The sequence below is a fragment of the Zea mays genome, chromosome 3 (assembly GCF_902167145.1).
Source record: "Zea mays cultivar B73 chromosome 3, Zm-B73-REFERENCE-NAM-5.0, whole genome shotgun sequence".
Classification (NCBI taxonomy): Eukaryota; Viridiplantae; Streptophyta; class Magnoliopsida; order Poales; family Poaceae; genus Zea; species Zea mays.
The window spans coordinates 167,200,251-167,213,044 of NC_050098.1; positions in this window are offsets into that span (position 1 = coordinate 167,200,251).

The following is a 12,794-nucleotide window of genomic DNA, read 5'->3' on the forward strand; positions in this document are numbered from 1 at the left end:
AGTCCGACGGCGATCACGTCGTCGAGAGTTCCTTCGTTCCCTGAAGACGCGTTCTTCCGGGGTTTCTCCTATCTCTGAGACCTCGTCTCGCGAGACAGGCTGCTCCGGATCCCTTTCTCCAGCTACGTGATGTCGTCGAACGTTCCTGCGTCGGTTCCTTCGTCGGCGGGATTCTCGCTGAGCCGGTTCTTCTCCAGGTGCGGTCGGTTCATCGTCGGAGATGGCGGGCGACTCTGCTCTCCCGATGAAGAGGACGTCGGGGTAGAACGGTATTGCTGCCGCGACGACTTTCTTTCCGTTCTCCTTTGAGGTCGGAGGAACGGGAAGAACGACTTGCCTCTCCCTGGTCTCCTTCTTTCTCACGACCCGTGTCCATTCTTTCGTCGGGGAAGTAGACAGCGGAGTCTTCCGGGTCAGCGAGCTTCTAGCTCCAGCCTCCCCGGAGACGATCTTTTTCCGAAGAGCCGGAGGTAGCGTCTTTCCAGCATTTTCGGAGTTTGTTGGAGGAGACTTCTGTTCCGGCAGATCTGCGAGGCGGTGTAGAATTCCTTCTTCATCTGCTACGGACGAGATTGTCCCGAAGCAGAATACAGATCCGGGACGCACGGCGATTTTGCTGTGGAAGGTGACGGCCATTGAGCTAGCTTGGATCGTCGACACACCCCCTACCTGGCGCGCCAGCTGTCGGTGTTTTGGGTCCGACCGCACACCCGGGGTTGCCCCTCAAGGTGTTTTTAGGAGTAGGACGGTGTCAATGACTGTAGCAAAATGGTTCGTGCTGGTCGCACGAGGGACAGTGGACAAGATTTGCAGGTTCGGGCCGCTTAGAAGTGCGTAACACCCTACGTCCTGGTGAGTATATGAGCGTGGTTACAAGAGGGTTCTCCGGATAGAGGACGTAGAGAGTTTATGTGTGTGGCTAAGTAGAACAGGGGCCATCGTTCTGAAGGGGTGCCCCCTAGGTCTTATATACTCGACCGTGGGGCAGTACACGTGAGTATGATAACAACAAGTAGCTAAAAGATAGTGAACCTCTTGAGTTTATCCCTACGTAACCCTTGCCGACTTATCCTCGCATGGCTCTGTTGTATGTGGGCTTCGGCGCGAGAAAGTCGGGTCTCTGTTGCGATTCATTCGTCCGACGTTGTGGGCCGTCTGGGTTTGCACTAATCAGCCTCACGTCTTCTTTTCTTTGTTGGTTGTCCTTCCCTAGGCCCACGAAAGAATGACCTTACGAATTATTGGGCCCTTGGGCCTTTCGTGGGGCCTTTTACTTCTTTAGTGGACCCAGGGGATATCTATCCCCCACAGCAGGCCAACTATAAAATCCATCCCGATCTCATCCCACTTCCACTGAGGAATTTGCAATGGCTGCAACAGTTCGGCGGGCCTCTGATGCTCTGCTTTGGTTCTTTGACAGCTATCACAGATGGCGACATATTCTGTGATCTCTCTTTTCATGCCATACCACCAAAACCTCCTTTTTAGATCCTGATACATCTTTTCACTTCCAGGGTGTATGGAGTAGGCTGTCTCATGAGCTTCCTTTAGGATCAGCTCCCGAATAGGTTTGATGTCGGGAACACACAGTCGGTCCTTGAACCATATTACTCCCTCTTCATCCTCTCGAAAGTCTTTGCCTCTTCCTTCTAAGATCAGCTGCCGGATCTTGTTGATGTTTTCATCATCCTTCTGCCCTTCTTTGATCTCCCGCTCTAGGGTGGGCTCTAATTCCACTGTTACTCCTTGTGTACTGTTCAGAAAACCAAGACTCAGTCTGTCGAACTCCTTGGCCAACTCATATGACATTGGGTACGTGGCCATCATATTGACTTGACTCTTCCTGCTCAGAGCATCTGCAACAACATTAGCTTTGCCTGGATGGTAATGTATCTCCAACTCATAGTCTTTGATCAATTCCAACTATCTTCGCTGCCTCATGTTTAACTCTGACTGGGTAAATATGTACTTCAGACTTTTATGATCTGTGTAGATGTCGCACTTCTGCCCATACAGGTAATGTCTCCACGTCTTTAAAGCATGAACCACTGCTGCCAACTCCAGGTCGTGTGTGGGATAATTTTTCTCATGGATCTTCAGCTGTCGAGATGAGTATGCTACAACTCTTCCTTCTTGCATTAGCACGCATCCCAATCCGGTGTAGGAAGCATTGCAATACACCGAGAATGGTTTGTGAACATCAGGCAGAACTAACACAGGTGATGTAGTCAATCTATTCTTCAGTTCTTCAAATGCCTCTTGGCACTTTTGGGTCCACTTAAACTCAACTTTCTTTGCTAGCAACGCTGTCATTGGCCTAGCGATCTTTGAAAAGCCTTCAATGAAACGCCTATAGTATCCGACCATTCCAATGAAGCTCTTGATTCCACGAACATCCTTCGGTGCTTTCCAGTTCAGGATATCTGTTACTTTCTTTGGATCCACAGCTAATCCATCCTAGTTTATGATGTGACCCAGAAACAAGACTTCATGAATCCAGAACTCGCATTTACTCAGCTTGGCATATAACTGATGCTCTCGTAGCCTTTGCAATACCATCTTCAAATGCTCCACATGTTCTTCCTCACTTTTAGAATATATGAGAATATCGTCGATGAACACTACCACAAACTTGTCTAGGTAGTCCATGAACACACTGTTCATCAGATACATAAAGAAGGCTGGCGCATTTGTCAAACCAAAGGACATAACTGTATACTCATATAACCCATACTTGGTGATGAACGCTGTCTTCGGTATGTCTGAGGGTCGGATTCTGAGTTGATGGTAACCTGATCTCAGATCTATCTTCGAGAATACTCTGGCACCTCTGAGCTGGTCAAACAGATCTTCTATTCTTGGCAGGGGGTACTTGTTCTTAATAGTGACTTCATTCAGGGCTCTGTAATCTATGCACATCCTTTTGGTACCATCTTTCTTCTCTATAAACAATACCGGAGCAGCCCAAGGCGAGGTACTTGGTCTGATGTAACCCTTCTCTAACAGCTCATCTATCTGTTTCTTGAGTTCCACCAACTCTGGTCCAGACACTCGATAGGCTCTTTTAGAAATGGGGGCGGTACCAGGGATAAGCTCTATGGCAAATTCGACTTTTCTCTTGGGTGGCATGCCCGTTAGCTGCTCGGGAAACACATCCGGAAAGTCCGACACAACCTTGATAGCCTCGAGCGGGTTGGCCTCCTTGCTACCAACCGAAATCTGGTGACAATCACCTTTCGCTGTTTTAGGCATTCTTAGCTCAGCCACTACCTCTTCTCCGGACGGGGACTTCAATGTTACGGTCCTCTTGTCACAGCTAACATTCGCTTCATATTTCATTAACCAATTCATCCCTAGGATGACATCTACCCCAGGGGTGTCTATTGCTATTAGGTCGCTGGGGAACCCTATCCCCCTTATTTCCACCCTTATATTTGAGCATATTTTATCTGTTTGCACTTTGCCACCGACCTAATTAATCCTCATGGGCGGCATCATTGCCTCTACTGAGATGTTATGCATTTCTACCCATGTTGCAGTGACAAATGAATGAGTTGCACCAGTATCAAATAGCACTTTTGCGGGATGAGATTCGACTGAGAACATACCTACTGCCACATCTGGTGCATCCTGGATCGCTTCGGCCTCCAAGTGGTTCACCTTTCCACGGTTGTACGCTTGGCCACGATTACCTGCTGCCTGTTGAGGTACACCTTGCCTTGCCGGAGCATTGGGGTTTATCTGCTGCTGCGCCATCTTCTTTGGGCAATGCATCGCCCAGTGGCCTTGTTCTCCACAGTGGAAGCATCCTCTGCCTCCTCCCTGTGCTGGGGCTGCTTGGTTGTTCTGATTCGCTGCTGGGGCCGGAAGGCGAGGTGCCTGGTTGTTCTGCCTCTGATACTGGTTACCTCCCTGCTGGTTGTTCTGACGATACTGCTGCTGCTGTGGGTACTGCCTCTGAGACTGCTGCTGATACGAGCGCTGACTCTGATGCTGATATCCCTGTGGGTGACCATGCTTGCCTTGCTGAGATGAACTGCCTGAGAAGCGGGGGCGGCTGTTGCTCCCGGACTGCGGTCCACTCATCTTGCGCTTCCGATCTTCCATTTCCTTGCGCTTCCTCTCGGTCATGATTGCCCTATCGATCAGGTGCTGGAAGGTGGGGAAGGTGTGGTTCATCAGCTGGTAATGCAGGGGATCCACCAAACCCCTCATGAACCTGTACTGCCTCTTAGCATCAGTGTTGACGTCTTCAGGTGCATAACGAGATAGCTGCAGAAACCTGTCCCAGTATTCACTAACAGACAGGGGTCCCTGCTTCAGAGCCAGAAATTCCTCCCTCTTCACGATCATCAGTCCCTCTGGAACATGGTACCTGTGGAAACTCTCGCTGAATTCCTCCCAAGTGATGGCTTCGGGGTCAGCATGGGTGGCGAGGTAAGACTCCCACCAGGACTGGGCTGCTCCCCTTAGCTGGCGGGGACCATACAGAACCTTCTCCCTGTCGTCACATTAGGCGGTGCGCAGTTCCCTTTCCACTGCACGCAGCCAGTCTTCTGCATCCATGGGGTCGGCAGAGTGCGTGAAGGTAGGAGGGTGCCCTCTCATGAACTCGCCACATTTGTCCCGTGGCATCTGGGGTATCTGCACTTGCAACTGGGGTTGAGGTTGTTGTTGAGCCTGCTGCATGGCGGCCAGAGTCTGCCCAATAGCCTGCACTGCCTGAGTTTGCATGAAGAACATTTGCTCCACTGTCATCGGGGGTGGCGGGGGAGGCTGCCTCCGATGTTCCTCCTGCTGGGCACGCTGCTCTTGCTGAACACGCCTATTACATCGGCGCCTGTTGTCATGCATCTGTGGAAGACATTCACACATCAGCATTGATCTTACAATCCTTCAGCATAAGAAAAGAGTATACAGAATTCTTCATGACACTGAGTGAACAAAGAACTTCACTGATCCTCATTATGATCCAATACATCTTCTCAGATAAAAAGGAAAGTAGAAGTAAATGGTTTCCCAACTAAATAACTGACTTCATTAACATCACTAGCTAAGCCAAACTGCAGGGGAAGCCCACATGTTGGCAACAGTCATTACAAAGATTCAAATCCAGCACAAGTTCATCATAACAAGCATGTAAGCAACTGATAAGCAAACTAAACTGAATGGAAGCAACTGATAAGCAAGCTAAACTAACTATCTAAGGCTGAGACATCTGACTTAAGAATTATTACAAACTCCGACGCTAACGATCTAAGGATCCAGATCTATCCTGGTCCTACAGGCAGGGGAACCATAAGTGTGGTGACCACGTGGCGGCGAGCGGTAAGGGTGCTGAGTCCCAACAGGAGCGGGAGAACCACCCTCCTGGTGGCAGCGCTCTGCCAGCTCAGCACGCAACTCAACAATCTCCGTTCGAGCCCTGCTCAGCTCATTCAGAGAGTGATCCAGCTCAGTGTTAAGCACCACGACTAGGTTGACTGTGCTGCTCAACCTAGGGTTATCCTCACCAATAGGCGAGACAACCACACTCTCTGTGCCGCCAGTAGGACGGCGGGGGTAGTACCTAAGGTTAAGACCGTCGGCCACCCCACCGAATAAGGAACAGTACTGGGAGAGTGCACACCGTGCTGTGTCCTGCATAGCCGCCTCTGCAGTGCCCCTCTCGGAGATGGAATAATGCTCCAAAAAGGCCTCCGCACCCCGAAGATCATCCTCCGGACGGCGAACTAGGCAGGTAGCCTCCCAGCGGTCCGGGTACCTCCCACGACTGTGCTGGTAGACTACACAACGATACTCGATCGACCAGGTGTGTCGGTCGAAAGCCCGGCGCAACAAGGTGTCGAGTGCGTCGTGGAAGTGACAACCGCGAGCGGCGTCACGGGTGATGGGTCGGGCGACCCATCCCACCGCCTCCTGCGGCTCATAGGACTCAGTGCTGTGGTCTGAGCCGCTGTCGTCGTCGTCGGGGTCTCCTCCAGGGCCTCCTCCAGTAGCTCCCCCAACAGTCGGGGCGTCCTGCGGTGGTGCAGGGGGCGCCTCCAACTGGGGAACAGGGGAGCGGCGCCTCACGGACTCCACCTCCTGCTCAGGTGGGGAGGAAGAGCCCTGCTGCTCCCTGTGCTGACGCTGGCGCTCCTGCTCCTCATGCAGGCGGTGGTGCAGCCTCTCCAGGTGACTCGACTGACCGGACACGGTGCGGCGTAGAGGACGCTCCGCAAGGCGAGACAGCAGGAAAGGGATCACCGACTTACGAGCAGTGTGTCTAAGACGAGCCATCTACAAAAGACACCGTAAGCATAAGAGTAAGAACAGAACTAATATGACAAGTAGGTAAACCATAGACAGAACAAAATAAAATTTTAGCAAGGTATGATATAATATATATATATAGTAAAACATAGGGTTGGTCGAGGTGACCGACTTTTGAAGTGACACCAGAGGTCAAGGTGGGAGTGAAGGTCAATAGTCCTTAGTACGACCAGTGCTACCGTAGGTCAGCGGTCCTACAGTCAGCAGGCTTTGATACCACTTATGTCACACCCGGTTTTGGAAGGTAAACCGAATGCGAACTATGTACGTGCCTGGATCAGAACTCACGTACACATCGATTACATAAATGAACATCATTGCAAAGTGCTCGAATAATAACATAAAAGAGTATTAACTTATTACATTACAGAGTCAAAGACATCCACATAGTCATCAACTTAACGGATAAATCAAAGTGCTAAGCGAAACGTAGTAAAGGTAAGGCCTTCACAGGCAGCTGACTGGGGGTTGCCGCCAACCCACACCTAAAACTCGTCGTAGTCTTGGAACTCCTGGAAGTCTCCTTCCACGACTTCGTCTTCTCCTGAGCAGTGGTTGCAATGTGGACAGCCTGGTGTTTTGTGGTAAAGCAAGGATGAGTACACATCAACGTACTCAGCAAATGCCCCGTTTGGCTGAAGTGGACTAGCTTTATGTGGGGTTAAGGTCAAAGCAGATTACTTTTAGTTGGTCAGGCATTTATTATTAGAGGAAGCCAAGTTTTATCATATAACCAACCCATGAACCATTTCCTCATCGAGGAAACCTCATTATCATCATCGAACCGAAATAATAGAAAGAACCATTGTTTCTCAGATCATATGTGTCTCTAATCAAAGAGGATCCCAAGGCTGCTCTTAACCGTGAGCACGGCTGATATATCAGTTTCACTACCCTCTGCAGAGGTCGCACACTTTACCCATGAGCCGTGATTCCCGTTTTGCCCGGGGAGAGCTAATCCCCATTGATCACTTCCTAGGTGCTCCGGCAGGGTATCACTACGTAGCTTTTACAAAGATTCCCTAGAGATCATAGCTGCCCGTTAGGTTTCTCCAGTTTGATAAACACAGTACTCCTCCCCGCAGGAGAGTGACTAACAAAAGCAAAACGAAAGAACCTCGGCACTCAGCCTCGGCAGAACAAGCACTGTGCCTGGACCCCATTGACGACACGACGGCGAAGCAACTACACCTCTAGTTCCTCTAATTAATTAGCTAAGGGCGCCTCATTTCACCCTCATGGTTGCACTGTTATCCCGGGTGGTCTCTCAACGAACAGGTCCTTACGGAGAGGTACTCGGGAAACAGCCCGAGTCCCCTAAGTGCCACAAGTATATCATCATAACCAAAATAAAATCATAGTATCATCATTGTATCTCATCATGTTCATTGATTAAAGTAAAGCGCTAGCATGAAGCTAACCACAGTAACCCGAAAGGTAAACAAGGATAAGGTAAATAGATAGCTAGTCAATCCTTAGGTTTCAATTAAGTAGTGCGGGACAGTGAATTATAAATAGATAGGACATAATGGGTCAGAGGACACTTGCCTTCACCAAGTTGCTGCTGCTCAGGGTCTTCTCCTGCAATTCCCTCAGACTCCACGAACGGTCCGATATCTACGTGAGTGCAAACATACATCCAACATTCTTGAAATAGCAGAAAACAATACACCACACAACAATATAGATCACATGAATATGCACGCGACATAGAATTCGCATCTACGGCTACGCGAGAAAGGAACGGAGACGACTGACGCTACGGTCGAGGGATACCACGTTTACACTAAGCGGATATGAATTATAATATTTAACTCGGCTTAATTATAATTACACAAATTGACATTATCATACCAAATATAAATTAAAAGCACTACCTCGCTTTGACTATTTTACTATTTTTTTATAGTGGACGATTAAACCAATAGCTAATTAATCGATATGAGTGATTATAATCGAACAGTTAAATATCGCACGCTCACAGCGCGCGACACGCGGAACAGCACGTGCAACATGCGCGAACGACGCGCGAACGACGCGTCGACACGCACAACACGTGCGAACCACGCATGACACACACGAATGGCGCGCGGGCTCGTGCGACTTAGCGCGCGGACAACACACGACATGCAGAAATGGCGCGCGACAATTTAATGTGCGATGCGCGGGCGATGGCGAATGACACGAACGCACGCGGGGTTAGACGAGGGGTAGACGGGAGGGGGGGGGTAGACGAGAGTCGTCTAGGGGTAGACGAGGGGTAGACGAGAGTCGTCTAGGGGTAGACGGAGTCCCGTCGACGCACTGCGCGCAAACGAACGCGAGCGCGCGCACTAGTTGCGCGACGCACGACACATTGAATAATTAACAAACCGCGGCTAAATAATGACGTGACGAACAGACAACCTATATTACGCTTAAACGCGAAAACTATATTTTTCTAAGTTCAACTTAGTTAACATAAATTATTTGGGTGGGATATTTTAGATAAAATAGATTATCAATTAGTCGATGATTAATACGAGGTTTAATTGACTAATGCGTACGGACGATTATAGCGAAGTGATTAACTAATGCGCGCAGATTGCGCGCGACACGCACGAAACAGCGCGAGGACCCTACAAACAACGACGACGGCGCGCGCGAAACCCGTGATCACGTGGCGAAACTGCGCGCGTGAGACTTGACGAGTACGCGACGTGCTAGGTAACAGTAGCGAGGCACGGTGAAGGTAGACGAACGGCCGGGGCGGGCTGCAGGGACATCGGCGGGGTCGGCTCGACTGTTCGGTCACCATAGCTAACCACGGCGGCGACAGACGATCGGGCACGGAATGCTGGGCGCGCGGCAGCTCGCTGATTTAGACTGAGCTCAGCCGTGCTTGCAGCGCACCGGCGACCGAAGGCATGGGGACGGGCTGGGCAGCGGCGAGCGCGCAGCAACTCGGCTGCGACGCGCAGGGGGCGAGGTTCGACGGTGAACGGCTGCTACGGCGCTAAACGTCAACGCGGCTGGGCATGCTGAGCGCGCAGCGACTCGGCCACCGTGGAGTGGGGCAGGCGCTGCGCAGCAGGGGAGCAGCCGTGCGCAGGGCCTCTGGCCACGAGGCTGGGCAGCGGCAGAGCGAGGTTTCGCCGGCGAAGCGGAGCGGCGCGACGAGGGGCTGCGGGGACGGTCCGTGGTGGGAGAGAGAGAGGATGGGGAAGGGGAGAGAGGACGGGGCGAGCTCACCTCGACGGCGCGGCGACTCCGGGCGGGACGAAGCGAGGTCGGCGAGCGGAGGTTGACGACGGCGGTTGCGCGGCGAGTGGGGATCGACCACGGTGCTGCTCGGTGCGAGGAGGTGCTGCGCAATGGCGTTGATGGCCGGGAGCACGGCGAGGTCGCTGGCGGGGTCGCGACGAGGTCGTGGGCGAGAAAACTGGGCACTCGGGCGAAAAAATCTGCGCAGCGGGCGGTTGTCCTATGGGAGTTTCGCGTAGCCGGTTCGATTTGGGAAGAAACACTTTGCTTCCAGGCGCGTGGGTCCCACTGGCGGCGGCGGCAGCAGCGCACCATGCGCGGACGTGCGTGCTGGGCGCGTGCGCGCAGGGCTGCAGGCCGCTGGGCGAGCTCGCGTGTGCTGGCTGGGTTGGCGACGCCGGCGAGCGTGCACTGGGCCACGGGCGCGCGCTGGCGAAGCAGGCCACGCGCAGGGAAGTTGGGCCGGCTCGCGCGCACGGCGCTGGGCTGCTTGCGGAGCTGGGCCGCGACACTGGCAGCTGGGCGAGCTGGGTTGCACGGCGCGCGCGGGCCCACGAGGGAGGGGCTGGCGCGGTGGGCCGAGCGGGGGGAAAATGAGAGGGGGAAGGGGGGCGGCTGGGCCGGCCGAGATGGGCCAGGGAGGAGAGGTGGGCTGAATACTATTTCTCCTTTTCTTTTCTTTTTCTTTCTCTTTTCTATTTATTTCAGTTTGACATTATGTGCAAATAAATGATTAGATGAAAGATTAAGCAACCCATTCATCAAACAAAAGAACAAATGCTTTCTAACATGATGCAACAACCATTGTTCCCTTAGGGTTTAACCTATTAGATTATAATTACATTTACAATTAAAAATAACCACTCTTCTTCTATAGAAAAGAGAAAGAGGAGATTGGGAAAGATGTGAAGAGAGGAGTAACACCTGAATTCGTGAATATGAGCAAAGAAATTTTTATACCCCAAATTCAGGGTGTTACACCAGGACCGTACAACTCCGAACTCGTCACCCTCGAGTTTCTCTGGGCGTGCTCCGCTATAATTCACCGGACTGTCCGGTGTGCCACCGGACTGTCTGGTGCACCAGCGGAGCAACGGCTACTCGTGCAACGGTTGACTGCAAAAGCCGCACTGACCGTTGAACAGTGAAGAACAATGCGCGTAGAGTCAGAGCGCAGAAGTCAGAGGTGCACCGGATAGTGAACAGTGCGTGTCCGGTGCCACAAGAAGACAAAGCTCCAATGGTCGACTGCGCCCAAACCCTAACGGTTGAGTGACGTGGCTGGCGCACCGGACAGCATCCGGTGCCGCACTGGACTGTTTGGTGCGCCCATCGACAGTAGCCCCTCCCTAACGGTTGTTTGGTGGTTGAGGGCTATAAATACCCCTCAACCACCTCCACTCCAACCATCCAAGCATTCATTACACTTCATTCAATACAAGAGCAAAGTGCAAAACTCCAAGACACAAATCAAGCGATCGATCCACTCAAAGTCCCGAATTCATCTCTAGCGCATTACGGCTTGTGAGGGGATCACTTGTGTTTCTTGTTGCTCTTGTTTGCTTGGTTGGCTTTCTTTTCTTTTCTTGTTACTCTCAAGTGCTTTGTAAGCAAGGCAAGAGACACCAATTGTGTGGTGGTCCTTGCGGGGTCTAAGTGACCCATGAGAAGTAAGGAAGAAAGCTCACTCAGTATATGTGACCGTTTGAGAGAGGGAAAGGGTTGAAAGAGACCCGGTCTTTGTGACCACCTCAACGGGGACTAGGTTATTTAGAACCAAACCTTGGTAAAACAAATCACCGTGTTCACCCGCATTATTTCTTGGTTGATTTGTTTCCCCCCTCTCTCCCGGACTTAATATTCGTCCTAATGCTAACCCCGGCTTGTAGTGTGTGTTTAAAGTTATGAATTTCAGATTCCGCCTATCCACCCCCCCTCTAGGCGACTTTCAGATTCAGAAACCAAACTAGTGGGTAAAGTGTACACTTATGCGCAGAGTTTTAAAACCTATTCGAATAGTCCGCGTCCATGGATATGGATGAGTCATGGCATATATTTGATAATTAGTGTTTTGTTTTCTAAAAATGCTTTTGAAAAGTGGTTTTAAAAGGTCCGACGGTTGAGCCGTGAGCTATGGTGGACGGGAAGTCCAGTAGCTGTTTTTTGAAATGAAAACCAGTGGGAAACTGCTGAGATACTTGGATGGTTTCGTCCGGGGATTTTGTTCTATATTGAAAAACTTCCTGCTCCTTTGGGAGAGGATGCGCTTTGAAAAATATAAAATGTTTTACAAAATAATCCTGCATCAAATATTGCTATTTCTGCAAAATATCCTGAGCTCCACATATTCCATGCATTATATCTGATTTTCACATTCCGTGGGTGAAGGTGGGCTGCTGAGTATGTAAGTACTCACCCTTGCTTATTTGTTGTTTTTTAGAGAAGGAGATCGCTAATCGGGTAAGAGTTACGCCTGTTCCCAATCTTGCCTATGGCAGTTGGACCGCTGATTTGCTTCACTGTGTATATCAGGCTGCTTCAACCCCACTCTGATGATATGTCCCGAGTTATGGACCAACTCTTAAAGTTGATCGCCACCTTTATAGGTTTGTCTCGTTCAAGTAGATCTAGAATTATCTGATGTATAAATGTGTTTACTAGCCTCCTGGGACTAGTAATTGTATCACATTTGAGTCCCAGAGGATTGGGGCGCTTCAGGTGGTATTGGAGCTGTTAGGTTGGCCACAAGGCGTAACCCTTAGGTTTGATCCAAAAGTTTTTCAGTCAAAACTATTTTCTTAAAAAATTCTTGCTCTCATCCCTTCATTTCAAAAATGTTTCCCCCTTTCCTTCTCTCAGAAGTCAGATGGAGGTCCGCTGCCAAACCAGCTTTTGCGAGAATGAAGATGGTTTCCCCAAGTTGTTGAGAGCATGCACAGTTCGCCTCAGAATCAGGAGCCAGCCAGAGTATGATGGTCGTGAATTTGTCGAGCATGGCACAAAGAAGTGTGTCGTGACTGTATACATTGGATCCATTCTGCACCATGTGGAATGGAGTGTCACTACTGCGGGGCACAGATTCAGAGACACCTGCCAAGTCATCGCTCATAAGGCATTGAGGGCCCTATGTCAAATCTATGAAGAAGTGACTAAGACCCCGCTCAGATTCTTTCTGCCCTTTTAGAGAGACCGTCCAGTTTGGATGGCCAGGATGCGTGCATTGGAAGGGCAGCAGC